The sequence below is a fragment of the Pleurodeles waltl genome, chromosome 1_1 (assembly GCF_031143425.1).
Source record: "Pleurodeles waltl isolate 20211129_DDA chromosome 1_1, aPleWal1.hap1.20221129, whole genome shotgun sequence".
NCBI lineage: Eukaryota > Metazoa > Chordata > Amphibia > Caudata > Salamandridae > Pleurodeles > Pleurodeles waltl.
Window position 1 is genome coordinate 370,684,880 of NC_090436.1, and position 25,954 is coordinate 370,710,833.

General features: G+C 42.2%; 1 protein-coding gene and 1 long non-coding RNA gene across 6 annotated transcripts in view; one reads left to right on the forward strand and one right to left on the reverse strand.

Moving 5' to 3' along the window:
* MAST4 (microtubule associated serine/threonine kinase family member 4) overlaps window positions 1–25,954 on the forward strand; it is a 1,720,607-nt gene that overhangs the window by 1,295,005 nt on the left and 399,648 nt on the right. The gene's annotated exons all lie outside the window — the stretch shown is intronic.
* LOC138263445 (uncharacterized) overlaps window positions 1,013–25,954 on the reverse strand; it is a 31,840-nt gene continuing 6,898 nt past the window's right edge. The window contains exons 2-3 of the long non-coding RNA XR_011199287.1: window positions 6,437–6,523; window positions 1,013–1,553 (exon numbers count right to left, since the gene is read on the reverse strand). This is a non-coding gene — a long non-coding RNA (uncharacterized lncRNA). The remainder of the gene's footprint in view (window positions 1,554–6,436; window positions 6,524–25,954) is intronic.

The window sequence follows — 25,954 nt, forward strand, 5'->3', positions numbered from 1 at the left end:
TATCGAGGCTGCCCAGCCCGCGCCCTGTGCACGCTCACATTATTCACAAAATCAGGATATCTGGAACTTTACACACACACACGAATTAACTGTGTGCCCCCACACACTTTTTCAATTCGAGTCGAATTGGCTAATTTAGATTAAAGAGTGGAATCGGGCTATTACTTTGTGGAGTTGTTTAAACGGTTTTATTGTTTGGGAAGAACAGCCGAACTATAAACGGATTCAAGCCACTGAAACCAAACACAGCAAACAGGACACAATAGCACACCAACTACACGAGCCAAAAAGGACAACAGATTTAAAATAAAATACCCCCCCCCTCAAAAAGAATCCAAGCCATAGGCTACATCACACCCCCTTCCCCCCCCAGCCAAATCTTCCATTTTCGTCTAAAAGCTGTTTTTGGAGATTCTCGCTTAAATGATGGAGACGCAGCTTTCATTCAAATAGTGAAATATTTTGGTTGAGTGGCTGACAGAGGAGGTCTTCGGGATTTCAGAGGTCGGTGTCCCTGGCTTTCATGTACGAGTGATGGAATAAACTGTTTTGACAGGGGACTTCGTAGGGATGTTGAAGTCGACTCATCCTGCAAAGTGAGGGTGTGTTCCATTACGTTGTAATGTCTGTATTTTTGCCTGCATGTTGCTGTTCTCTTTCGAGTGGTAACTTGCTGTGGCAGTCAAATCCCTTTGTCAACTAGGAGTGGTTAATTTATTAGTTTAAAGAGGGTGAGTGATTCATTTCCAAACAAGCACTGCAGTACTTGTAGTAGCTGTGTAATGCATCATAATGTGTAGCAGTATTACTTGATTATTTTGTCATGTTTACACGTTAGCACTATTTAGGCAAACATTACACTTCAGTAGTATTAGTTTAACACATAAATAGAACAATCAATTTCTGAAAGATGACGTGTTACCTTTGCAAATGGTCTTCCATTGAGTAGCAACACGACTGACATTGCTTTTAGTAAGTTTTGTGCAACGTTTGATCTAGAAACAATGTTTTTTCTTAAAATCTTCAAGTCCATAAGCATGAGGGAAAATACTGCAGCTGCATGCTTCTAGTGGTCCTGCTTAGGGTGCATTTGCATCTGCCTGGTAATAGAAAGAAAGCTACTAGTTTAACATGTTTGAAAATTTTACCATTTAATTTAGATAACTTTTGAGCTTGAGTACTAAAGCTGTACGCAGAATACAGTGGGAAAAGGCAGCTGCTGAGGTTGTAGCTTTTTCGGGTATGCTTGACACCTTGTCTTGGTCTTCGAGAGATGAAAACTCTGTCCCAACTTATTGCAAAAGTTAGGGTGCTCCAAAATTCCCCAAACGTTCAGGAAAGGTGCCATTGACATGAGAGCATTGCTTCAATGGAAAAATAAAATCCTTCCTTCAAATCAAGAGTACTGACAGATATCCAGTCATAATGGGTCTTGTTGGTTCTTTTCTAGAAAGATAAAACTGTTTCTTCTCCAGACTCAGGCACAGACGTTCCATAGAAAGTAGGCTTCTCCTAGTCAGGTACTGTACTCTTCTTCTTGCAGGCCAGCATGACTAAGAAGAGAATAGATAATTTGCATGAAAAACTTTACTTGGTGATGGGAATAGAATTACTCTAAATCTCTGGACCTGGAAAGTCTTCTCCAACGACCAGGAAATATGGTCTCTTCTTCTTGCGGTTCAGCTAGATACCGGATTTCCTAGTCTTCATAGAAGAATTTCCAGAGATTTAAGGCCATTCTCTTTCCTTCACCAAACAGAGAGAAATTCTTCCATTCACATTTTTTTATTCTCTTCTCTTTAGTCTAGTTCAGTCGTCTGCTTTAATAGCGGTTTCTAGCTCAGCTGTGACAGTAAATAACCTTAAGCAAATCCAACTAGATTTTCCACAGGTTCTGATCATATCTTTTGGTACACTGTTACCAGGTTTCTGGTTCCCAGGTATAGAACTTCATCAAAAAATATGCTATGGGGTTAGAAAAAATCAAGATTCCCTTGGTATAGCACAATCATAGCCCTTATGATCAGAAGGCAAAAAGACCTCTATCTGAACAAAAACTAAAAGGTATTGATGTAGTACAGAGGAAGTCCAATTTTATTCATAGTGTTCAAATATCATCCATAGGAACAGCCAACACGTGTTTCATCCTCTGAGAAGTATCTCTCTTAAGGACTTCATCAGGGCTTAATGTAATATATACAATCCAAAATAGTCATAATGTCGAGGTAGTCTCCGTTTACATCTCTTGTACGAAAAATCATTTAAAGTAAGTTTAGGAAAACAGCCGTGCGGTCCAATTCACCCTGCAGCGTTCCCGAATCCTCAAGCAGCATTGTATCAGGACTATTTTGGATTGTATATATTACATTAAGCCCTGATGAAGTCCTTAAGAGAGATACTTCTCAGAGGATGAAACACGTGTTGGCTGTTCCTATGGATGATATTTGAACACTATGAATAAAATTGGACTCTGATACAAACACGAGTTGGTTGTCAATTTATGAAGAAGACTGGACATATGAGTAACTTCTAACTTGATATCACGAGTGCTATGACACCTGTTCTTTTTCTGTTTTGTTTCCCTTGAAACATTGGAGGATTAAGGAAGATCCTCTTGTCAGAAGCACCGTGCCATGAACGGAATGTGTTGTTATTTGATGGACTTACTGTGAGTGCCCAAATCCTATGAATATCTTCCTTGTTGGCACTGTTTTTGTAGTACAGAGGAAGGACTAGCCACAAAACAACATTTTTATGTGTTCAGTCGGACCGCTTCTGAGGCGTAACAATGATGATAACAAAACTTTGGGGACAATGAAACAGGTTCTGGCAGCAGAACTGAAGTCCAGATTGTGCCTCTTCAGTCAAAGAATTCTAAGAATCTAGGAAGTACTTTTTATGGTTTTGAAACGTGACATTAACTAATAGCCATCAAAGTTTGAACTATTTTGGGTGTTTTCTGAACTCTGTATTTGTTGTTTGTATAGCACAAACCTAGCCAAAAGGCAGCAGAGTACTGTACAGAGTCAAAGGAAAAGATACAGTCAGTGAGTGATTAGTGAGGTAGCTGTCTTCTAGGAGCAGAAATGCTTTGGTCTTACATAACAATATACCGTTCTTAAAGAGGTGAGTCTTTGACTCTTTCCTGAAAACGAGCAGGGTTGGAGTAGTCCTGAGGGAAGAAGGTCTAGATCGTGAATGCGTAACAGGAAAGGCACTGTGGCCGCTTTTTTTTTTTTTTTTTAACAATTCTTTGTCTGCGGTGTGATTGAGTCATGGCTGCAGGTGTGCCGAGAGCTACCAGAGATTATGGTATTCTCAGCCAGTTATGCTGGGGTTGTTGGTCATGATAGCTTTGTATATGATGGTAGTTTGAAGATGGTGTGGGCTGGCAAAGGGGAGCCATTGGTGTTCTACTGGATTGGGTTTGATGTGATCAAATTAATGTAGGCCTCAGATGAGGCCTGCAGTGGCATGTAGGATGCCCTTGAAGACACAGTGTGTAGTCTCAGAGGCTGTGGAGCAGGGAGGTTATGCCATCCAGATGCAAGAGAATTTGAGGGCTTGAACACTAGTTCTGTAGTCACTTTCCGAGAGGGGTGTTTTCACTTTCTTCGGTAGAGAGAAATGGTACCTGGCCATCTTTGTTTTCTTGGTAGTGTGTTCCTTGAGAGCGAATTTGGTATCCCTAGTGAATTCAGGTGACTTGGCAATGTATCAAAGTTGGGGTTCAAAGCCTTCTAGTTGTGTGTTGGTCTACCCTGTTTATATTATTTCTTGCTTGTTATCCTTCGCAACTAACAAGAATTCTATCATGGTTGAGTTGAGCTGAAGGTGGATGCTGGACATCCAAGATTGGATGAGATGCACGCCGTATTTGATGCATTACATGTCTGGGGCACAGGAGACGTTCAAGTAGAGTTTGTACCATCAGCAGATTGTTGAATGTTGATGTAGTTATCAGTGAGTAGAACTCAAAGGGGCTCCATGCAGACATTGAAAATGACCCTAGCAGACATCTCAGGTGACGGGAATCTTCACCTGCGGAATGTGAACAAACTGGAGTTGGATGGAAAGGTAGGAGAGAACTGTTGAAGGGCAGTGACATGAATCCCTTTCCAAATTTCAGGGTGTGGATGTGGATGGGATGGTCGAAGGCTGCTGAGCGATCCAGTTAGGTAAGGGCCGTATTCACCTATTGTAAGGTAGTGGTCTCCATGCTGCAGCAAACTCTGAAATGCGCATGTCTCTGCAAAAGCAACTGAATTATGCTTGCCAGCGGCACTCGGTTATCTTAAAAGCAAAACTTTGACTACTTTATGAAAGTCTCCTTAACAAGAATGTACTGCGAACCTGTTGCGACTAGTGTTTATCATTTTGCACTAACTACTATATTCAGGAATGCCATTTATATGAATTTTTAACGGAAATTAGGAAAAAATATATTTTTTTGCAAAGTGCACACTTTTACAAACTTTCAGGCTAGCCACTTGTAGCATTAGCACTCGAGTGTGTTTTACTTTAACGGCAAGTGTGTACAAAGCTTGTACTTTAGATTTTTTTCTAGACAGCTGGACCTAACAAGTACTGTTCCTGATGACCTACGTGATGGTGCTAAATCTGGTATTTTACATGTACACATGTTTTTTTTTTCACTAGTGTCATCCAACCTTACATTGAGTGTGACGTGGCACTTCTCGCATCCATGTAACTGGGGTTGCTTCAGATGTCTGAGCTAAAGCTTTCCCTGTATCTTCGCATTGAGAATTTGACACAAAAGAAGACTTTCCATTCATGCACACCTTATAGCTGAAGTACAACAATGTCAAGCATGTCAATTCAGTAGTAAAAATAGTTTCCCTGCTTAGGAAAAGGCATAGGCAGCTTCGAGCTATTGAGCCAGAACAAACGTTCTACAGGTCTAAGATATCAGCATAAGCCCAAAGTTTAGAAAATTCCAGGATTGAAAACTGCGGAAATATAGGTTCCCTACATTATGTATCCTGTTCAACATGAGCCTCCGCTTCTGAAATCCGGTGACGCTTACCACAAGGACCATTTGTATCTCTCGTTACTTCTAGAGCCAGTCACCACGTCTATCTATACTGCTCAGTCTGTGCCAGTGCGATTATTTGGTATGATAGCTTAAGCACCCGTTGACTGCCACAGTGCCCTGTGAATGTCTTGTATGTAGTTGTTGGACTTAAGCTAATGAGATTTCACTGAGTCCTGCACAAAATGATTCTAACACCATGGAAAATATCTCATGTAAAGCATGTTACACACGTGTTTCTGCTGCATTGGCTTTTTTGAGTGGAAAACCACCCACCCCTCCAATCGCAACTGTGACTTTGAACCTATGCAGTGCTCCATTGTCTTTCGGCTAGTCTGGCATTATATGAATATTTCATTCAAACACACTTAACCTTCAAGGCTTGCACACCGCACATACCTACCTGCATGTTGGAGTGTGCCTGTGAAGTTATTTACAAAACGCCCTTGATGTGAATATTGGACCATATTACACGGTTACCAGTTATATCCTTTCTTTGTCTGTGTTTTGATGCCCTAGATATATGTTAGCCTTTGTATGCCCTGCCTTCATTCATTCGTACATCACTGTACAGTTTCTTTAATTGATTGTCCAGTTAAGTACCATGGACCACTTTTCTACCCAAGTGTACAGCAGGTTGTCCAATATTAACAGGAGCTCTCTATGTATACTAATCCGGGCTTAAGTCCCTCATTAGGTGTGATGTGTTACAGCTTTGTTTTGAGAAATGAGGACCTTTGGGGCAATGGTCTGCAGAAATGGGTTGTAGGTAATGTGATACCCCTGCCTGCCAAGTTCTCTGCTTCTCTCTTCTGTCTGAGCTCTACCATGCCCAGGAGTCTTGCTATCGAGTAGCTCCCATATTTTATACATACAGATTAATTTCCTGATGGCTGTATAAAAGCTTCAACAGCCCATAAGAAGGAACATCTTATGGGCTGGATCAAGCCCTTCGCTCTCTCAGCCCAAACAATGGTTGGCCATCCAGAATGCCCGACAAAAAGTATCCAATGCCCAAGACACTTAAGGTCTTCTCAGATCATTGTTTCTACTGAGAGGAGACCCAAGCATGGAAAGGATCACGACGAGCATCCCAGTTCTCCCCATCCCCAAACTGAATCATTCCCAACATGGTTGCTCACCCCCCCCCCCCCAAAGAAAGTCTTCCTCTGCGTTCCACTGGCGTCTTCTCCCAACACCAGTGGGTTTACCACTTAAACCAAATTCCTAGTCAGCACTTCCTGATTTATCTAGTTATGTAAGCCACCCTTGCTTATAGCACACTAAAGCGTTTTTGAACAGCCAAGCGACGTGCCATAGCATCTTTGCACACAAAGTGAAGGTAAGCTTCAGTAAATGGAGCAAAAAACGTCAAAAACTAACCTTTGTAACTAAGGTGAGAACGTCTTGGTCTCGCCTATTGGTTGCTGCATCGTTTTGCTGCTTTCATTTTCCTTCCCTTGTTTCTTACTAATAAAACACAGAAGCAATGAATAAAACAAGCCATCCTACTAATCTGTTTTCTCTCTGTTCTTTCTTGGCGATTACCACATGTATTTGGCAGAAAAATATTTTGAAATACGTAAAAGAAAGCCAGACAAGCGTTTCTAAATAAAGAGCACAAAGCTATTCTAATAGAAAACCAAAAGAGCCAGGGCTAAAAGAAGTAAAACATGCCAAGTGATTTACCTACTCACCTAGGAGCGCACATCTCCTGTTATAGTTCGGAGCACAGAACTCCATGTCCTAGAATTCACCGTAATGAATATGTCTTTATTGGTGACACCTGGCAAAATGTAAGACTGCTTGAATTTGACCTAGTAGATGTTAAAAATAGCACTTGACTGTATTTTCAGCAGTAATTATGCTTTTGTTCCAAAGTGAACAATTGAGACATAATTCACTTTAATCATGTCCAGGCAAAGACTTAGTTACTTTCCGACTGGTGACCCGTAGCAGTTCTTTTTCAAACTTGGTAATTTTGCTACAATTACTTTGAAGTCACTCAACCAAACCCATTATCATTGTCTCTGCCCTTCAAGCTCATTTCGCTTTCACATGAAAACACTGTTCAAAGTATGAGTCACGTATAACATTTTCTTGAACTCCGGCTTTTTTTTATTTTTTTTTTTTTATCCATGTACTCGCCTCCTTTCACAGGAATTACATTTGTGACTCACTGGTTAGGAAAGTTCAGTGTGGAATTTTGGCCCCACATGCCATATCATTTCCGCAAAAAAACAACTCGCTGTGTGTTTTTGTAAACCCAGTTTAGTATCTTAATCCAGTTTTCATATAATGCAAATTGTGGCCTTTTTGAACTGTGCTGTGCAAGGGTGATCTCCTTGCAGGTATGTAGCTCTCTACAAGACCAGCCTGCTGAGACCGTTGTGAGCCACCTATAAAAATTGTTATTTTAAAGCAAGATCCTGTTGCTTATACTTTTCTTTACCAAAGATTAAATAGACAATCCCAGCACTTCCTCCATTGTGCGAGCTGTCTTCAGTTCAGACCCAAATGAGTTGAAGTCCTTTGGCTCGGACTGGGACAGGAGAACATGCCTGGTCCTACTGTCCTACTTATGATGGCAAGGGTTGAGGCGCATGAAACGGTCACGCCCTCTGATGATCAGTAAGGGTGACTAGACTGTTCTCATGAGAGTGCAAAGCCACAATGCTAATGTAATAGCGCCCAAGTAATCAGACCTCTTAAAGGTAAACTGGTTTCTATGATGGATTCCCTTCTCACTCTTGGTGGCGTGGTTCACGTATCTAGGCTTTCTTCAGAAAAGTTAATATGTCCATGGGCAACACGTAACCCAAACAGAAAGCCAGTAGTCAGTGAAAACAGCCACAGGGTTGCAGCAATGCATTCATTGCTAGAACTGAAAGTAAACACTAGGTCTTCCACCAGCTGCTTTAGACGAAAGGCATGTTTTTATTTGCCAAACTATATGTGGAAAGGACAAGTTTCTGCTCACTTGCAGCACATCTTACTACCTTCAATCCAAAGGTTCTCCTACATTGTATAGAAAATGTCCAAATACTTTGTTTCTTTCAAGGAGCACCAGATACTTTTGTAGATAGAACCCTTTGTGTTCTTTAGACACGAGAGGCATTTCTCTCAATCAAGCAATAGCTTTCTTTGTTCATGTGAGAAATGTCCTTCAGGGACTAGAAGGCTTCAGTGGCACGAGCTGAAACCACGGATTCATGGTAGACAGCAAGAGACTAGCAGCACTATTCCTGTAAGAAGGGGATCTCTTTCCACTGTCCTCTGTCAGGCAGGAATGCAACACACAGAGTTTATTTTTCCTCTTTTGTTCCAGACAACTATTGAGGGCATTGCAAGCAGGAACATTTAAAGGGTAAAACAAGCCCACTAATGCTGGCCATCCATGAGCAAATAAGTAGTCAAATTCCTAGGTTTCCTTCTACTAATTATTTGCAGCTATATGACCACTTTCCTGATCTAGGGCTATGATTTCAGATAAAATCTGTTCCTCGCGTGCTATCACCACTGAAGTCCATCATGATGGATTTATGGTCCATTGTGCCAAGCTCTAGGCTCCAGCTTCTTAAGACAGTTCAGTTACCCCAACCAGGCTTCAGAGAAAATCTCCACCACAAGCCTACATCTGCTGCAGGACAGTAGTACATACTGATTTTTCTCAGGCACATGTGATGGATCTAATCTCCCCTTCTCATGTCGTGTCCTATGTAGCTCATTCTTCTGTCAGCTCCTGCCTTTTAATATATGAAGAAGGCTTAAGTGACAGTAGTACAACCAGGGATATGAATTCCCTTTGGTAAATGTTGTAGCTAACCTAAGGCAGACTTTGTTTATTATGTCCAAACCGAATTAAGCACTATGGATAATAACACTGGAATCACAGCAATGATTGTTCCATATTGGATGACATAAATGCTGCAAATGTGGTTTTGATAGCACCTCCCTAGTTCACCAAATCAGATGTAATCCGTGGTAACCATGTAGGATTTCTCTGAAGAATGGCAGCTGAAAATATCCAGCATTTAAAAAGCATTTGCTACGTTTGAAAGTCGAAGCCATCAAAATGTTTCCTGTGCTCCTGCACCCCATAACTGCATATTGTACAAATGGGTAAATTCTTATCATACAGACAGATGATTTACCAAAATCAACATATTTAGTAGCTTTGGAAAACAACCATTGGCAAAGCCAATAGACTCTACCATAGGGACCTTTCGGCTTTGCCAGTGCTTTTTTAGTGATGTTGTAAAGCATACCCGCTGCTGTGCAGCATCGCTAAGGAGGATAAAAAAAGCCTTTGAAGCGGTCCTCTCCCCCCCCCCCCCACACACGTATGCATATGCCTAAACAACAATCTGAGTTGGATCAGTATGGACAAAAAAAGTAGTGCTGAAGTATTTTGTTTTTGTTTTTTTAACATGGGCAAAAGAAGCAACACAGAGGGTGGGAAGAAGCAACACAGGACGGGGGTTGAAAGCACCGCAGAGTGTGTCAGGGGAAGCAACATGAAAGGCATGTCTGGGGAGAAGCAACACAGAGGATGGTGAAAGCAACCCAAGTGTTCTTTTTTAGAGCTGCCTCTTGGTTAGATGATTTTTGAGCTCGTAATTGAAATAAAATCTTGATCTTAGGTACTTGGTGATTGGAAATGGTAAGGAGTTCCATATTTTTGATGCCGCCCTCAAGAACGACTGTTTCAGGGTTTTGTGGTTCAAAGTTTTCTGAACTTAAAGATCTCTTTTATTTCTGAAAGCGTGGACCCCTCCAGATATTTCGAGTTTGTGCCATATGTTGAGGTGTGTTTGCTTAACAGCATTGTATGTGATGTATGCTAATTTGGGGTTTCTTTTTGCATGTGAAGACAATTACTGCCCAATTACTGATATATTTATCCTTTCCCATAGGCTGCCGTGGTACATTTGCAGTATCTGGGTCCACATTTCCAACTGATTGAATAGAGAGTTGCGTTTGTTCACTTTACTCCTTCATATACCAGATGTTTTAGAGCTTGGCTATCATGTATTCGTAGTTGAAAATGTGCATTTCAATGAAGGGGATTGTAACATGACAGTTGTGCTGCCTCGCAACACAGATTAATGTTATGTTAATAAGGGTATATCTAAAAATATGATCATTTCAAAGTATTTGTGATAATCGCTTCGCTTCTGTAGATCAGAAATGTGACTAACACAATAACAGGTTATAACTTATAGACAAAGCTGATGCTTGTACATCGGAGTGTTCAATTGATTTTATCCTTCGAAAGACTTCTTTGCATTTAATTGTTGGTTGCTAAGGTTTTGGCAAGGGTGAGCTGGGTAGGGCATACTTCTTCTGTTCTGAGATGGATTAATTGATTGCTGGTGGACAGACTTGTTCAGTTTAAAGATATGTGATCATGCCATCGGACCTGCCATCAAAGCAATTTCAGTGTCCTTACGACAGTTGAGGTTGGTCTCGGCTGAGCTTCTCGGTGTTGTATGCTGTCATAGACCTCACACTAGAAGCGAGCATTCGTGGTTGTGCGGTGTGCTATGTTGAGCTCTCTTCAGCTTGTGATCCTTTGAATGGTTGATCAATTTAGCTTTCATTGGCAGTCTATCGTGGCTCTCCCCACAGTGTAAAATTGTGATTATTCCCTCTGCAGTGTTTTGTTTGGTTAAATTAGGTATCTGGTAAATTAGGCTTTTTGCACCAACATCCTGATAAGAGAAAGCTTCAGCAAAACATCACAGTTGGGCGCAAGTGTTAATAATGTAAGCTAGTTCTGAACCAACAATAAGGCTTCCCCAACTATTCCTTAAAAGTTCCTTTTGAGATAGAACAAATCACAGTTCCTCTGTAGGATGGCAGCAATACTGTGTGAACTAACAACCAGGCTATCAGTTGTAATTTCGTATGCTCTGTGACCTCAGCAGGCGCGGCATTGCTGTTTAGACCTAGTTTTACTGAAGCACGTGATAAGTATTATTGTATTTGTACATGGCGATTAGGAGTGCACTAACCTAGCTGCATAACACAGTCACCTGTACAGAAATGACTGTGAAAAAAAGAGTAAGGGCATCAACATACTCTGCAGAGATGGAGGTTTGTGAGACGGACGTAGAGGTCATTTAATGATAATCAGAGATTTCATACAGGACAGAAGAGAGCGCTGTAGTACCAGTGTGGGGACCACAACAGTGATTATCCAGTGAGCACGGGCTCCAGTGATAGTGCTGCTGGAAGAGATGAGTCTTCACTTTCTATTGGGAGAGAAGGATATGGATTGGAATCGAATGTAAGCATTGCAACTCAGGTTGTTAAATATCTCTAACAGTTCATAGTGCACATTCACTATGTTATTGGGCTTAGATTCCAGCAAAATGCCTTTGTCATTCATTTCTACAGGGAAGTCTTCACCAGCCATCTAGTTTGCCCCAATACTGCAGGAGTGCATCGCTGTGATGAAATGCCAGATTGTCTCTGCTGCCTCAACTAAGTAATAAGTGACAGAAATAATAGTTACCTGCTCTAGGGGCAGCAAGGGGGAAATTGCAAGTTGACTTTTCTCTAGTGAATATGCCTTTCACCAGCTAAAATCATCTGTATGAAGAGCTTCCCCATACTTCACATCACAGTACTAATACGAGATTTGGAATGGCTCATTGACCACCACTATCAAAGGTCACAATATACACAGATGTAAAGATGTTTGGATGGATGGTGTCCCGGGTAACCTGTCCAATGGTTCCAATGGGACGCTGCGATCTATTGTCTTTCCAAATATTTTAAACCAAACGGACAGAGGATTCCTCCCTGTTACGACTGAAAGTGGCAAACCCCAAATGAGAACACAACGCTTAGCAGTCAATGAAGCAAACTTCAAATGTCAGCAAGATGTTAAATAATCAGTGAACTAACTGGAATATGTTGAATACATTGAGTACAATGTGGAAAATTACCAAATAAACCATTGATTGAACAGCCTCAAGAAGGCCAGCCGTGCTCCACATATGTGGATAACGTATGTGGATACTAAAACCGTTGATTCTGGTGGTAGATATGGATGCTCGGATTCTCTTATACTACTAGAGGCGGGTGTTGAGGCCGCTCATGAAGGAAGTGCCTTTTAAACAACACACCATAACGTGAACCATTGGGCAAGTGGTCAGGTACACCATCCTATGACCTTTCCAGTTATCAGCATGCAAGTAGGTCATGGCCATCTCTCTTGTCTACCCGAGGAATGTGCACCTTGCAGGTTTTCAAAGGCTTCAGTCATGCCTTGTACATAAGTAGTAGGTATTGGTAAACTGCAAGCCATCTGAAATGATATAGGTAGCTAATTACTGTTGCCTGATAAATGAGCATGGACATCCTAAATTCGTTTTCTGATCAGGTGATGCCAAATAGTATAAAGGTCCGCACCCATTTCTGGGCAGTTCATGGATTATACCCAGTAACCTGCAAGTGAAACGTCCCACTTAATCATCAAGGGTGCATCTTCTTCCCTAGAACTAGCAATACTGGTCATACCTGGTGCAACAGAGCACATGGGGGCAGATCAGATCCATTGAGAACATTCTGAAACTGGCTCTTTTCAGAAAACATGGCTACCGGCTCCTCTTCAGAAGTACACTTCAACCTTTGTTAAGTTTCTGGCCTTTCAAGGTGGGCGTTCATGCCAATGCTTTAGGCCCATTATAATTCTGCAGCTTTCACTTCTGCTTCTTCTCCTACCTTTCTCTTTCAATTGTTTTCTCTCTCTCTTCTGGCTGCTCATCTCTATTTCATTCTCTTCTTTTGCTGCCCTTTCTGTTTTTCCTTTCTTCGCTGAGTTTTGATTTCATTTTTATCTCGGGTTTTCTTTTATTCTGTCTTTTGAGTTTTCTTCATACCTTCACACATTACAAGTTTTCCATTTACTAGGTCATTTTTGCCTCCTAATCCACTTTACTTTAGCTTCCCCTCTATTCTCCTAATTTTTTTAAATTTTTTATAAACACCTTTCTTACCTTCTGTACTGTCTTTATATATGCCTGTTCCCCTATATTGTACTTATTTCCTATTCACATCTTACTACACGCAATTGCACCAGTCCCATCCCTTTCTTCTCTCTCATCATACAACTCCTTTTACTTCACAGCTTGTCTTTTTCATTGTCTGCTTTTTACTCTTTCAGACACTCAGAGCCCAATTAAAAGGGTACACTTTTGACTGAGTTAAAACATCAACAATATCCTCTCCCCACTGTGTGCTACAGACAAGCACCCGCTACCATCAAACAATTAATTTCAGGTCTCTTATACTTCTCAACTCAATCTGCCAATGTTCCCATCTTCTGAAAGAGATTTTCCGATGTTTGATCAGTGATGTAAGATTATCTCGCATTACTGACTTTAAAGTCAGAAGATACACTTTGCATATACAATCTATTTTCTGTATTTTAGAATAATAAAATGTCTGGTTGTCGTAGGTTTTGCTGCTATTTGAAATTCATGCATTGCCAGGAACTGTGGCATGTAGACATTGAAAATATCGAACATCACTTTGCGCCCTGTGAGAAGTCTCAGATAAGTCGAGAAAAACCGGACTGTCCCAAGTCTGCCATTGGCTGCCATCTGTAAATCACCTAAAATAACCCTTGCTTATTGCACCTGAGTGACCAGGTGGACAAGCAGAGATGCTGGGAGGCACAAGGGGATAGGGTAACCTCACGTTGGGGAGAACGCATCTGATTAAGCGAACGTGTTAATAAAAATATGGAGCACTTTGAAATGCAATAACAGACACCTGCGGCAATGACAGAGAATGTTGCAAACTCCTAGGTGATTCACAGTTCACTTTTGTTCACTAATTTCTCTGGCAGTGCTCAGAGACTTAACAGTTCTTAGATTTCCCCAATGCTTGGTTATATAAACCTTGTCTATGTCTGGATTTGTAGTTTTCTATACATGACCAGTCGCGGCTCACATGGGAGAAGTGGGTTGGGTGGCGCATGGTGGGGGGAGGACAACCCTCGGTCCTCTCAGCAGGCACAGGCTCCTAGTCTGCCCTGCAGCCAATCCTAATGCTGCTTTCATGCTGGTAGCAGCATGAAAGCAGCATTAGGATTGGCTGGAGTGCCCTGGCTTGGTGTTCCGAGTGGGAGTCTCTGCCTGCTCTCTCCAACCCAACAACACAGTTCTGGTTTGGAGAGAGCCCAGTGCGCAGGTGTGTTTGACTGGCCTGAGACGGTCGGCCAAACATACATGTGCACTGCGCTACTGCTGCTGGCAGGGGGAGGGGAGCGACACTCCTCTGCCATAGTGGAGTAGCTGCCGCTGTTCATGACACCGACTAGGTGAAGCACTATTTAGGTTGCGCACTTATTGCCTACGTTTTATGTGCTCCAATGGAGGACTGAACTACGGAGGAGCTGGTTGTTTTTTTTAATTTGATCTTAGTATGAGCTATAGTATCTAAGGAATCTGAACGCGAGGCAGAAAATGTTTACAAAGAAGTGAGAGGGTAAATTAGTTTCATAATACTGTACTCAATCTTAACCAGTGCTCTAGGGAGAAGGTTGAACCTTGTGAAAAGTTGGGGCTATGTGTCACATACATCACAAGAGCATTAGTAACACAAAAGTGAGTGTTCTACAGTGAGACAAAATATGTTTTTTCCACTATTGCCAAATGCCCCCATGGCCAGTGATACATCTTTGGCTAGTACTAGCACACTTGAACTCGTGGTCGCCTATCTACAGGAATAGACACAATACCAAGTTACGAAAGGCAGAGGGGGGTTGGGTAAAAGACCAGGACTGCTGAGCGCCTTACACTGAGCCATGTGACAGCTCTGGTCTTCACTGTACACAGCAATAAAGTAAAGCAAACCTCGTAGCTAAAGCACATGCAAGGATAGATAGAGGCTAGAGGTAATTAGCTCAGTAGTGCACACTATAGTAGTGCTATTAGGGACTACTAGGCGACTGTTGTAAATTTCCAAAAGAAATGCAGAACTCTCATGTTCATAGCTTCTTCATTGGCTAGTTCACAGCATCAACAAAGGTGAAGATATAGGATGGTGTTACAAGATGCTCTCCAGGAGCTGAGCAGGTCACTGCTCAGCCTGCAGCTTGAAGTCACTGCCTCCACGGGCACAGCGTGGCAGGCCCACATTCCGATGAGGAGCCAGCGCCCTGGCTGAGCAGCAAGCTCAACCAATAGGACACAGAAGGGAACTAAAACCCAACAAGTGCGCATGCGGATCAAGGGGGTCTTCCAGGTAATCCAGAGTGAGCCTCTACAGTGTTCTGCTGTGTATTGCAAAACGTGCTGTCTCAATAATCCAGTCCATGACTACAGGAACATGTTGGATGCTGCTGATGAATTCCACCAGTACCCAATGTGTAGCTTCTTACAACCGGCGTCAAGCATGGGGGTAGTGCAGGCTTTTAGGGTATGTTACCATGAAATCATTCATCCCTCGGTGTTCGCACACTTGTGCTTGGCCGTTCTCATTGTAGACCTGGGATTGATCCTTGATTTAAATTACTTTGCCTGAGTGTAGCCTGCCAGGTTTGACGTGGAGCTTGCAGCGGGGGAGCGTCTCAAAAGTATTACACTTTCAAATATAATTGACAATATGCAACGATTGCTCAAGATTGATAAACATCTCTGTTTGCAGAGCGTCCTTATGTTTTGGAGACGCGGCGCACGTCGGGAAACCAGCCGCAGTGTGTCTGGCACCGCAGAGACCTGCCGTCAAGGATCCGTCTTCATTCACGCTGCCAGCATTAATTATCAATGGCTCTCTAATGAAACCATTATAAATGATCCGAGCAGGTGCCGAATTTATGTGAAAAACGTCTCAAGCAAATGATGTTTTATTAAAGTTCTTCACTTGCCATATCGTTTAGCAATCCGCTGCCTGTGCCAGTAAATGTACCTACTTCACCTCACTGATAAGTGCTTCTGCAGAAAGTGCTCTGGCTAAGCATAAAACCAAATCAACACTTAATATTCTATCGCGTTTTTTGGATATTCTTTTTCCATACTCCCCGAGGTTTTCGATTTTATATAGTGGTTTATAAATGTATTGCCATTGAGATGGCTATATGGGATCATACTACAGGCAACGCACGTATATTTTTTATTACATGATTTACTGATTTTAGTTGTCTTTTTAAAGAATTACAAAAAATTGATAATGTGCGAATATTTAAAATGTGTTTAATGCAGCAATATGGATGATCTATCAAATTATAAACACAAAGCACATTGTAAACAAATTAAAAACGTATTCTAAAACGTGCTTTTCTTTTGTAGTACAACGACAGTATAGAGCATGTTTAACAAGAAAGAGATAAAGAAAAAAAAAAGTGGAATGTGGGACAATGCACCTTTTTTATGACAGTTCTGGGATTATTTTCACACACTGGGGCAGATTCATTGGTAGAAGCTTGCATTAAGGATGAGGCTGCCAGGATGAGTTTGTCAGGTGTGCTGATCAATGGCCTCAGAGCAGTTTTGTTGTTGTTAAAAATAGTTTATGTACCAGCACTGAACAAAAGATGAAATACTGTCCTTAACGTTTTTATTTGTTTTTGGAAGCTAAATATCCTGCAGGTTAAGTCAGCGCTATGAATTATGGAAAATAATTCACAGTTACAACTCTTTGATGTGAAATATTATCTTTGAAACCACTGGCAAATATTCAATAAGAAGGCAAGTGTTAACACTCTCTCTCTCTCTCTCTCTCTCTCTGTCTCTCTCTCTCTCTCTCTCTCTCTCTCTCTCTCTCTCTATATGTATATATATATATATATATATATATACACACATATATATATATATATACATGTTTGATGGCATATGTAGCTGCAGATACACATGCTATGCATACGACTGCCATCTAGATTTTGTCTCGGAGTGTTACAAGTTGTTTTTCTTCTAACAAGTGTTTTCGAGTCACAGGATCGAGTGACTCCTTTTCGGCTCCATTGTGCATGGGCATTGACTCCATGTTAGATTGTTTTCTTTCCGCCATTGGGTTTGGACGTGTTTCCTTTTGCTCCGATAGTTCGATTCGGAAAACCTCGAAAACACTTAATTTCTCGTCGGTATTGTTTCGATCATGTTATACCTTCGATCGGCACTTCGGTACCGTTGGAACAAACATCTATACTCGCCCTTTGGGGCGCACGCACCCATATCTGGCCTGGTCGGGCCGACCGCGTGGAAGCCTCATGGATCGGACTCCATTCCGATTCTGTCCTCGGTGCCACAGCTAAATTCCCTTATACAGACCAACACCTCGTCTGTAATATCTGCCTTTCCCCGACCATCGGGAAGAATATTGCGAGGCCTGCAGATCCTTCTGGTCAAATAAGACACTTTGGGACTGAAGAGCACGGAGGCTCGAGATGGCGTCAAAAAGCTCCGAACAGCTCGACATCGAAGAGGAAGAGATCATGCAGACTGCAGTCTTCGTACGAAGATCTGACTCCGACCAGGATTCCAAGAACAGACCGGTCACAGCAAGACAGCACGTGAGTATGCCTGCCCCTGTACCATCTAAGCCCAAACATAAGTCCTTGGGGACGCCACTGCCGGAAGGCCATGGCTCGACCCGAAAGAAGACGCTCGGTGACCAACCCACCAGTTCGGCACAGAAAAAGGCCACTCCTCTGAAGCCATCGGAGTCGAGCTGAAGCTCCGTATCCGAACCGAGTAAGCACTGCTCTTCCGAGTCCAAATCTAAAAAATTAATTTCGGAGCTGAGACCATGCTCAACCCCATCTTTTTCGATACCGAAAAAGCCAGCTTCGAAACCGAAAAGACCTAGTTATACAGAGGAGCATGGACTTTCAAAAACACATAGAGAAAGCCATAAATCTACTAAGGAGGACTCACAAATACAGCCAATCATGGAAGTAATGGATGAAAGGCAAGCCAGGATTCATATCCATAAAGAAACTGGCAGAAGTTTAACTGCACCTCCTTTAAAACCAAAGAGGAAATTAGCCTTTCAGGAGGAATTGGACACTACACAGCCACCAGCTAAAGTGCCAAAAACAAAGGAGAGACCTCCACCTCCTCAATTTTCTCCTCCTCAGTCTCCTCCTCACTCTCCACATCTACATTTCTCTCCTCCTACCAGTCCTACACCTATGTAGTCACCATCCCACTCATTTGATTCGCAGCAGGACAATGTGGATCCATGGGATCTTTATGACCCAGACCCCATTCCGGACAATAACCTAGCTTGCTATCCCTCTAAGCCTTCACCACCAGAGGAATAGTATAGGCTACAATCAAGTGATAGCTAGGGCGGCAGCATATCATAATGTCACCATACACACTGAACAATTAGAGGATGATTTTTTTGTTTAATTCACTCTCCTCCACCCATTCAACACATCAGACGCTCCCTATGCTCCCCGGCATGCTAAAACATGCTGACCAAATATTTAGTGAGCCTATAAAAGCAAGAATAATTACTCCTAGAGTAGAAAAGAAATATAAGCCACCTCCTTCCGATCCTGTCTATATTACCCAGCAACTACCTCCAGACTCAGTAGTGGTAAGCGCTGCCAGGAAGAGAGCAAACTCGCAGTCATCAGGTGATGCACCCCCACCAGACAAAGAGTAGGAAATTTGATGCTGCAGGGAAGAGGGTGGCATCTCAGGCAGCCAACCAATGGAGAATAGCCAACTCTCAGGCTTTGTTGGCGAGATATGACAGGGCCCATTGGGACGAGATGAAAGATATAATCCAGTATCTCCCCAAAGAACAGCAAAAGAGGGCACAACAGATAGTGGAGGAAGGGTAAGCCATCACTAAAAATCACATTAGGTCTGCCCTAGACTCAGCAGATAAAGCGGCCAGAAGCATCAACACTGCTGTAACCATAAGGAGGCATGCATGGCTTAGGTCCTTAGGATTCAAACCTGAAATCCAACAGGCAGTGTTGAATATGCCATTCAACAAAAAACAGCTTTTCGGCCCAGAGGTCGACACTGCTATAGAAAAAATGCTTAAGGATTCAGATACCGCAAAAGCCATGGGTGCACTATACACCACACAATACAGGGGATACTTTCGCCAACCCCAGTTTAGAGGTGGATTTAGAGCTCAAACTGCGGAGGCATCCACATCACAGCTAAACCTGGCCTTCCAACCTCAATACCAACAAGGTGGTTTTAAAAGCACTTATAGAGGCCAGTACCCCAGAGGCAGGGGAAAATATCAAACCCCAAAACAAGCCTCACAACAAAGTAAACAGTGACTTGTGCCATTCCTTTCAAATCCACACCTCCCCTGTGGGAGGAAGACTGCAAAAGTTCCACAACAATTGGCTAAACATTGCCACAGACAACTGGGTATTATCAATTATCTGCAATGGCTATTGCCTAGAATTGATACAAACTCCACCAAACATTCCACCAAAACCACACAAACTATCCACCGACCACATCACTCTGTTACAGGAAAAAGTCAAATCTCTATTACTCAAACAAGCAATAGAAGCCGTGCCACAAAATCAAGTTGGGACAGGAGTTTACTCGCTGTATTTCCTCAATCCCAAAAAGGATAGCACCCTAAGACCAAAATTAGATCTCAGAACCCTCAATCTTTACATCCTGCCAGAACACTTTCATATGGTAACCCTACAGGATGTTATCCCACTACTTCAAAAACATGATTTCACTAGACCTCAAAGATGCGTATTTTCATATACCCATCCATAATGCGCACAGAAAATATCTCTGGTTTGTCGTTCAAGGAAAGCACTATCAGTTCATGGTGTTACCCTTTAGAATAACAACAGCTCCAAGGGTATTCACAAAGTGCCTAGCGGTAGTCGCAGCCTACCTAAGAAGACAACGTATACATGTCTTTCCATATCTAGACAATTGGCTAAGAAAATCAAACAGTCATACGCAGTGTCAAAACATTGCGCATTTTGTAATACAAACCCTGCACACGCTAGGGTTCTCAATAAATTACCAAAAGTCACAAATACAGCCTGCTCAAATACAACAATATTTAGGGGCAATACTAAATACCCAAAAAGCACTTGCAAGTCCAAATACGCAGATAATACAAGCATTCCAGAATATAATAGCACAAATACAGACAGGTCAACAGTACACTGTCAAATTTGTCATGAAAATATTAGGATGATGGCATCATGTATTGCAATTGTTCCACATGACTAAACATGGCCCTTGCAACAGCGCCTTACACAACAATGGTCACAAGCACAGGGTAAATTTCAAGATCTAGTGTTGATAGACCACCAAACATACATATCCCTTCAGTGGTGGAATTCCACAAATCTAAACAAAGGGCGGCCATTTCAAGACCCCATAATTACAACAGATGCATCAATGATTGGCTGGGGAGCTCACCTCAGCAATCACAACATTCAAGGACAATGGCATGCCCAACACAAACAGCTACACATAAATCACTTAGAGTTGTTAGCTGTCTTCCTAGCACTCAAAGCTTTTCAGCCGCTCCTTATTTACAAGAATGTCCTGATCAAAACAGACGACATGACCACAATGTATTACCTAAACAAACAGGGAGGGCCACATTCATCCCAACTCTCCCTCCTAACTCAAAAAATTTGGAAATGGGCAATACACAACCAAATTCACCTAGTAGCACAATACATTCAAGGGATACACAACCAATTAGCGGATGCTCTCAGCAGAAATCATCAACAGACACACAAGTGGGAGATTCACCCTCAAGTACTTCAAAAATACTTTCAACATTGGGGAACACCAGACATAGATCTATTCGCCACCAGCGAACACGCAAAATGCCAAAACTTCACATCCAGATACCCACATCCCCTATCCAAAGGCAATGCTCTATGGATCAATTGGTCAGGGATATTTGCTTACGCTTTTCCCCCTCTCCCACTCATTCCATTTCTAGTCAACAAATTGCGTCAAAACACGCTCAGTCTGATACTCATAGTGCCAACGTGGGCACGTCAGCCGTGGTACACAACACTATTAGACCTGTCAGTAGTACCACACTCCAAACTCCCAGACAGACCAGACCTGTTAACACAAAACAAAGGACAGATCAGGCAACCAAATCCCAACACACTCAATCTGGCGATTTGGCTCCTGAGGTCATAGAATTTTGGTATTTACAACTACCAACAGAATGTATGGAAGTAATCAAGCAAGCAAGAAAACCAACTACTAGACAGTGCTATGCGAACAAATGGAAAAGATTTGTATATTACTGTCAATCTAAACAAATTGCCCCTCTTTCAGCATCAATAGAAAATATTGTATGTGCTATTTACTTCATTTACAAAAATCAAGTTTAGCATTCTCTTCCATAAAAATACATCTCACTGCAATTTCTGCATATTTGCAAAATATACAGCACAGCTCTTTATTTAGAGTACCTGTTATCAAAGCCTTCATGAAAGGCTTAAAACGCATCATTCCACCCAGACCACCTCCATTTCCTTCATGGAATTTAAACAGTGCTTACGCGATTTATGGGTCCACCATTTGAACCTATGAACTCATGTCAAATGCAATTCTTAACATGGAAGGTTGCCTTCCTAGTCGCAATTACATAATTGCGAAGAGTTAGTGAAATTCAAGCTTCCACTATTGAGGAACCATTCATACAAGTACACAAGCATAAAGTCGTACTACGAACTAACCCTAAACTTCTTCCTAAAGGAGTATCACCTTTTCATATCAGTCAAACAGTGGAACTACCAGTCTTGTTCCCACAGCCAGATTCTGTGGCAGAAAGAGCTCTACATACCTTAGACATTAAAAGAGCTCTAATGTACTACGTAGATAGAACAAAACCATTCAGGAAAACTAAACAGCTATTTGTAGCTTTTCAAAAACCTCATACTGGTAACCCCATTTCAAAACAAGGTTTAGCAAGATGGATAGTAAGATGCATCCAATCATGTTACCTTAAAGCTAAAAGACAACTCTTAGTTGCTCTTAAAGCACATTCCACAAGGAAGAAAGGTGCTACAATGGCCTTCTTTGGAAACATACCAATGGGTGAAATATGTAAGGCAGCTATTTGGTCAACAAGACATACATTTACTAAACACTATTGTGTAGATGTTTTAGCAACACAGCAAGCCACAGTAGGTCAAGCTGTACTAAGAACATAATTTCAAACAACTTCAACTCCTACAGGCTAACCACCCCTTTTATGGGAGGACTAACTGCTTTGTAGTCTATGCATTGCATGTGTATCTGCAGCTACACATGACATCAAACGGAAAATGTCACTTACCCAGTATACATCTGTTCGTGGCATGTTCCGCTGCAGATTCACACGCACCCTCCCACTTCCCCGGAGGCCTGTAGTCGTTTAAGTTAAACAACACTTGTACATATGTAGATATATATATATATATATATATATATATATATATATATATATTCCATTAGCATGGACATCTCTTTTCTTTATACTCTATCACACCTACCTTACCCTCTGCGGGAAAACAATCTAACATGGAGTCGATGCCCATGCGCAATGGAGCCGAAGAGGAGTCACCACTCGATCCCGTGACTCGAAAACACTTCTTTGAAGAATAACAACTTGTAACACTCGAAGCCCAACACTAGATGGCAGAAGTATGCATAGCATGTGAACCTGCAGCGTAACATGCCACGAACAGATGTACACTGGATAAGTGACATTTTCCACATATATATATATATATATATATATATATATATATATATATATATATATATATTTGTACCACTGTACAGCAAAAAAAACGAAAAAGATATGAGAAAAAACACTTTTTTATTGCCCACAAACTGCACTTAAGAAGTACTTTAAATACGGAAACTACTTATCTAATAGTCAGGAGTCCTCTGCGATTTGATTTGTTAAACCCTTGGATCTTGGCTTTGATTAAATACACATGATTAAAAACTATGGCATAAACCATTTATGTAGATGCACAGAGTTATTTTTATTTTATTTTTTGAAGGAGGCAAAGGCATTGCCTCTCATGAGACATGGCCCCTCCCCGCACTCAATCATGGAAATAAATAGCCTATTACACTATGCGTATTTGCATATATACTATATATAAAGTCTCTTATTTTGGTACCTTTATTTCACAAAAACAACAAATGTTGTGCTGTAAAAACTCATTTGGGATAGGTGCCCCTCTGAAATATATACTTTGTTATAGTGATGGTCCTCCCACTCTGCAAAGCTTTACTGTATGAAATGGCCCTTTGTGCAGAGTTATCCCCAAACGTTTTCCCTTTCTCCTCCTAATTTTCTGACCCTCTTTTTTTTTGTGCTTTAGGACTCTGGGCACTTTCCACTGCTAGTCAGTGCTAAAGTGCACGTGCTTTCTCCCCTAAAACTTGGTATTATGAGCTTACATCTGTTTAGACTATTTAATTTATCTTTAAGTCACCTGTAAAGTGGTCCTGTCAATTAAATGCTACAAGTGGGCCTGCAGCTCTGATTGCACCACCCAAAGAAGTAGCCTTTCAAACTTGCCTCAGTCCTGCCACTGCCGTGCCTGCCTGCACAGTTTACTGGCAAATTGACTTGGCAATTCAAACTAAATGCCAAGACCTAAACTCCCTGTTTACTACATCTAAATCACTCCTAAGGTAGGAGTTAGATAGCCCTATCAGCAGGGTGCTGTGTATGTAAAAGGTAGAACATATACTTTTATTTTCACAACTATGAGGACTGTGCCTCTCATAGGTTAGCACTGGGAATTCCCTTATATAATGTCAAGTGGTAATTTCTGATCTGAAAGGAGTATTGTGGGCATGTTTGATGTGTTTGAAATGGTAGTGAGAAATCCTGCTTACTGGTGTTTTGATTTTGTGTTACTAATTTAGAAATGCTACTTTTAGAAAGTGGGCATTTCTCTGTGCTTATAACTAGTGTTTTGCAACCTGACTCCAATTCACCACTAAGGCAGAGTGATCACTACACTTGGTGAATACTTTCCAGACAGCCACAACATAGGAAGGGGTAGGTGTGACAAGTGAGGCATCTGCACCCATCTGTATACTTATAGTCTTCCTGGGCTGGGAGATTGGTAGGCAGACACACTTACATTTGTATAGGCTATGTCACTGCCTCACATAATGGGGTGATTTACCCCTTACTGATGTCTGGAGCCAGGGCTGGATGAAAGGGGTTGTGCCACCCCCTGAACAAAGAGATTTTAGAGTATAAGTACATGGGCTCTGATGCCATGATTTTTAGAGCACTTTTGGGACTAGGACTAAAAATTGTGGCAAAATGACTACTGTGCTGCACAAGGGATTCATCTGGACAGCTCTTCTGTTGTTGCCCTGCTGTCTGCTCGGTGACATAAAGGACTCACTGTATTGCTTGTCTGCTTGTTACCCTGTCGCCAGCTTGTGCCCCCACAAGGCATTGATGTACTGCCAGGAGGAATCACCACTGGAACCATTGGCTTTGTTGTATGCATGCCTGCTGCATAACAGCCTTGCTTTGTGCCCAAGTGTCCTCCAAGGGGCCCCAGCTCAGTGGGTGCTACCTCCTGCCCCTTGTCTGCTTAAAGCAGCGCAGTGGGAAAGCGCTTGTTGCCAATTCCACTTTGTAATCCCTAGTACCTTCTGAGTGCTTTCTTGTCTGCCCTAGCACGTGGAGAGCACTGTCACCTACCCCCATTTTTTGTTCTCATCTGGTACCAAGGATAAGTGTTCAGCGTTTTCGGTTGTCTTTCGCCTTGTGCAAAGGGAAACACATGGTGAGCATTTTAACTTTAATTTCCTCTGGTTCCCAAAAGATTAGTGCCCGGTGAGCGCTCCATTTCTGTTGTCTGTGGAGAAGATTGGTACAGGTTTGAGTGCAGTGTCTGGCCCTGGGTGCCTGGTACATGGGAGACTGCAGTGGTGTGCCTTGCTGCAGTGCTTTCCAGCATGGCCACACAGTGGTGAGTCACCTAGTAACCAGGAGCCAACCCCAAACAACTGAAATGCGTCCACTCTGCCCCATCTCCAGGATTACAATGGAGGATGAGGGAGACACTGTGGGCCCTGGGCACAAGGCCACCCAAACGGCAAACAAGGAATGCAGATGAGTCAGACCCCGGGTGGAATGTGACTGACAGCCTGTGCATCAAGTGGGAAACTTCCCTTAAACCTGCAGCTGCTATGCACGGCCAACTGCCTGAATTTACTGCCCACAGAGAGGACCATAAAGGTTACCCTGGAGGGGCGGTAAAGTTGTGCTCCTGTCGTGCCTCCTGCAGAAGCAGACTGCAGGGGCATTCCAGTGTGGCACTGTAAGTGGGGAAACCTTCGGAGAGGGCCTCGAGTAGCGCAAGGCCACTCATGTGCTCAAGGGCGCGAGCAAAGCAAAGTACCGCATTTACCCTAGAAGGAGCACAGGTGCCCCACTCCCAACATTTATATATGGTCACTGTTGAATGTTCTAACCCAAGCTGTATTTAGCTGCACTAGAGTGGCAGTCTATGTACCTGAGCCCCATAACCTGATATCTATCATTGGTTACCTTGCATGACTAACCTACTGAGACTTACTGCAGTGAGTACATATCAGGCCTAATATTCACACAAGGTGCACTCTAACATGATGATTTTTGGAATTTCTCATTCATGACGTGAGGCAAATTAAGGCTATTGTGTTTCCTGACGTTATGGAACCTGACAGATTGCTACCCTGCATTAGCAGGATACTGAGTGTTACCACTGTAACTGCATATTAGGTACCTTATTTTATGAATAATGTTGTTCTGGACTGATGACACATACAATATAAGCAAATCTATTTTTATACATTCAGTGTGGAGTCTCTTTTGTTGTGTAATTTATTGTCTCACTGGTGTGTGTGTGTCACGCAAACACTTTACACTTGACCT